A 4,508-nucleotide genomic window follows, 5' to 3' on the forward strand; every position below is an offset into this window, starting at 1 on the left:
GACCTGGCAGGAAATGTTCCATTTCTCACAGGTAATGTGCTAGACTCTGTTCAGACTTTATTCACAGCCACATCCTACTTTTCCACCTTAAACTTCTTTGGGTTTCAGTTTGCTCACTTATTTTAAACGTATTTTGTACCGCATCTTTTCCTTTGTAAAGCACCTGAAAACTTAAAATGTTTTTTTTTACACAGGCAGGTAGTATGTAAATACTCACAGCTTTTTTGAAACCTGGCCACAACCCTTGATTGTAGATATTGGCATCACCTTTTGTTTTTTTATTTATTTCTTTATTTAGGCCATACCCCATGGCTTGAGGGATCTTAGTTCCCCAAGCGGGGATGGAACCTAGGCCACGGCAGTGAAAGTTCCAAGTCCTAACTACTGGACCGCCAGGAAATTCCCTGGCATCACTTTTTAACAAGTGAACACTGAAGACTATAGATCTCTGTTCAGTGACTGGACTAAGGTCTAAATAACAATCACTGGAGGAGCACAGGTTGTCTGATTCCAGAGTACATGGTATTTTCAGGACACAGTGCTCTTTTGCTTTCTCTTCATAGACCTGTTCTTTTTGCTCTGCTGAATTTCAGTCTGCAGAACTGGGATTGTGTCTACTATCTCTTGGGAATACTGTGCATATGGGGGCATAAGAATAGTTATCTAGAGGGAAAACAAGCTTTTCTCTTAATTGTCCAGAAACCCCTCAAATGAGAGAATGGGGGGGGGCGGTAGAAAAATCTGATACTAAAAGCATTCATTTTCTATCATTTATCTTATACTTCACTTGAAACTATTCAATACTTTTGAAGCTGCAAGAAATACCTTACAGGAAACACACACACACACAAATCATCTCAATGATTACTTTAACGCACAATCTTAGCTTCCTGGCATTTCCTTCATTTCCTCAAGGGAAGGTTATTTCTCCAACTTATTTCTTTCCAATTGATTGCTAGGATTTCAATCTCTTTAGACCTTTTGCATTAGAGGAAGAAACACATCTGCTTTTTTTCCCCTCAATTTGGGCAGTTTGGAGTTCATCACAGTCTTTCCTTGGTTAACTACCTATAGAATTTGAATTTCAAAAAGCAAATTGCCTTTTAGGCTAGAAAGTTCAAACTCAAAACATAGCAGCTTCACATCCTCAAAACAGGAAAAGGAGAAGTTTAATTTCTTACTTCTGCTTTCTCTTCGTGTAGGAAAAAGGGATCTTGATATAAACGATCTTCTGAAAGGAAAACGAAGACACCAACGAAGGCGTGAGTCCGAGGGCTGTTTTACCTCCTGCCGCTTTGGTTTGCTGTCATCAAGAGGACATTGTGCAGAGCAGCCATAACGCAGGCTAAGAATTCAATTATTTCACAGTCTAGGCGATTTCAGGCAAATCCACTTTTAATCAGAACTACAGTTCAATGAGGTCAGTATTTTACAGCTGATGAAACTAAGGCCCAATCGCTAGCTAACCCATGACCAATGTACAAACTCAAGTCCATGCGCTTATTGTCGAGCTGAAGAATTTATGTCTTAAGCTTGCCTGTCTTGGTCAGGAAGTTTCTACTTAACCATAGTCCAAAAAAAAATCTTTATTACAGTTAATAAATATAAACATCAGTGTATTTAGAGGAAAACTGTTAAGATTAAACCTCCCAAGCCACCCCGCATGGATTAGAGCTTAGAGAACTTGCCACCAAGTGTTCAGAATAGGATTTCTGAGAACTGGAAAGGATCTTAGAAATGATTTTACAGAACAAGGTCAGCTTGTCTTGTAACATTTATATCTCTTTCTCCATTTTTCTTAATTGGGAGGCAGCAGGTACAGTAGAAAGTCTGTCACACACCGGGGTCTAAATTTATCTTTATTAGCTAGGCATGTCCAGCTCACTGAATCCATTTTTATGTTAATGACAGAGGTGGAATAGATGGCCTACCAGCTCTGTTGTTTCGTGAATCTGTTGCTTATTCTAATAGGAAAATCCTGATTAGAAAAATTGAATTGTTACAACCTTAGCTTAACCTTTAGACTTTCTTGCTTCAAAGTTGCTTGCTCTCAGCTGGGGCCTGATTTTCCACTCTGCTGTAGCCATCTAAACCTGATCGCCTGTCACAATTCTTTCCACAAAGGCAGCAGGCGAGGCAATGATGTGGTGGGGAATGTAAAACCTCAGTTCCAGAAAATCAAACTCGTCTCCCTAATTCACAAAGTTTTTGAAGATTCTTCTCTGTAGGTTTCTCTGTGCCACGTTCCTGTTCTTTACTCCCTTTAAAAAAATCTCTCTGAAACCCCTCCTCTACCCTCTCAGTAGAGTTGAGCTTGTTTAACAGAAATACATCTCAGTTGCTTCCCCAAAGCAAAAGATTATTTTACAATCTGAATCTGGGAAAAAGATGACTTGAACAGTAACTAATAATTACATACTCTTTACTGTGTTCCAAGCACAGTTGCACATGCTTTCCATTCGTGAAGACATTTAACCCCTGGAGCTCTGAGAAGTAGATACATATATCCTTTACAGTCCAAATCTAGTCAGTTCCTGAGACCAGGTTAGAAATCAGAGTTCAGTAAGTCTGAAAGGTCAGGGAAACTTCATTATCTGAATCTATCTTTGTTTACCTGCTTGGGATGGGGTAAGGCCTGACCTTAAATAAAGCAAATAATGTCATTCAAAAGTGCAAACCCATTTGGTTCCTTTATTGTAACAGCAAGGGTTTAGGAAGCGTTCACACAGGGATAGATATTTACCCCATTATCCCCGTTTTACAGATGAGGGAACAGACGCACAGGCAGGCTGAGTAAGCTGCCCTAGGTTTCAGAGCTCGTGTGGCAGAGCCAGCAATCCCTCCTAGGCACTAAAGCACCAGGGTCAGGATCGTCTGTGCTGGACTGCCCAGCTAAAGCTGTTGTTTTCTTTGTGGCCAGTGGTATCATCAATGCACATTACCACTGGAGCTTTTCTGGGAGTGTTTTGGGGGAGGCTTACCAGAATTCCCAAACTCATTTTTTTTTTTTTCCCTTAGAGCTCACTTTCTCAACAGACTTTGATGATATGTTCTGATGATATGTTCTTTTGATGATTGTTCTTTTCTGATATAAAAAATTTTTAGATAATGCAACTAGCTACTTTTTGTAGTTTAACAGTTTAATGACGTGGCTTGAGGAACCATGATGTTCCATTCAGTCAACATCTTGAATTAATTCCACCACTGCACATGAAATGGTGATCTTTCTCTTGTAGAGTCACAGGAAAAGCAGACGTCTCACAGCAGAAAAATGCAAGTTGGAGGGCAGTGTAATTGGAGCTTCTGGGTGATTCTGCTTGCAATCTCTGAAAACTTGGGGCCTCTTCAAACCGTTGTTTGTCCTCAACTAATCATGCTTGTGAGACCAGACCATGGCTGTATTTAGTCCTTTAATATTTCCTCAAGTATTTAATGAATGATACGGGCCAACAATTTTCCTTCAGAGCTCAGCCAGGGCCCTCATGAGATTATGGAAAAGTTTGGACATGCTCTCCCGTGGGTCAGCTAACTGATGTCCAAATAAAAACCAAAGGATGGGCTCATGTTTACAGGTTAAAGAAAATCTTAGGTATTAAGCTGATGTATCTTTATAAATTTTAGTGAAAAATGAATTCCTGCCTCATTGCAAAGTTTATTTACACATTCATATAGCAACAAGGCTAAGCATAAACTATATTCAACAAGTAACAGTAACAAAGAAAATATACCTCCTTGGAGGTCTTCCAGGTAATGAGGACTCTGGTTACACCTGCTACTCAGAGTGTCTGCCTCTTTGTCATCCTGTGGTAAAAAGGTCAAAGGTATGTGGCCATGTGCCAGGGGCCACCCTTTAAAAACAAGGCAAACTCCTGGAATATGCTTCAGTTTAAGAGCAAAAATGTCATTGTAGTGAGTTGCAATGCAAGAAGGACATGGGGTTTAAGACAAAGCTCTGAGACTTCACATGTCAATGTGAAATTTCCAAGTATGCACCTGGTATCCTCGGTGATTTTGGACCCTCTGGTGGAAAGTGCAGAGATTCAGTGTCTAAGGCACTCAAGGAGAGCCAGACTTTATCTAGGTTCTAATCAAGACTCATCATTTGACCTTGGATGAGTCACTTGCCCACTGAGTGAGCCTTAGTTTCTTTTTCTGATTAAGAGAAAGTAAGACGGCATGATCTCTATGATCTCTAGGGTTCCTGTCAGTTCTAGAAGCCTTATGGTTCTTATTTATGGTTTAGAGCTTTGACTAATTTGCCTAATTTTGCCTGATCTATCATTTCTACTGGATCCTATCTGTTTACTCAGTCTGGAGGTTTCACATCTCTGAAATATCCCTTGGAGATCCCAAGTCGCTCAGTCATGTCCGACTCTTTGCAAGTCCATGGACTGTAGCCTACCAGGCTCCATCCATGAGATTTTCCAGGCAAGAATACTGGAGTGGGTTGCCATTTCCTTCTCCAGAGGATCTTCCCGACCCAGGGATCAAACCCGGGTCTCCCGCAT

This window comes from Bison bison, unplaced genomic scaffold, assembly GCF_000754665.1.
Source record: "Bison bison bison isolate TAMUID 2011002044 unplaced genomic scaffold, Bison_UMD1.0 scf7180017864245, whole genome shotgun sequence".
Taxonomy (NCBI): Eukaryota; Metazoa; Chordata; class Mammalia; order Artiodactyla; family Bovidae; genus Bison; species Bison bison.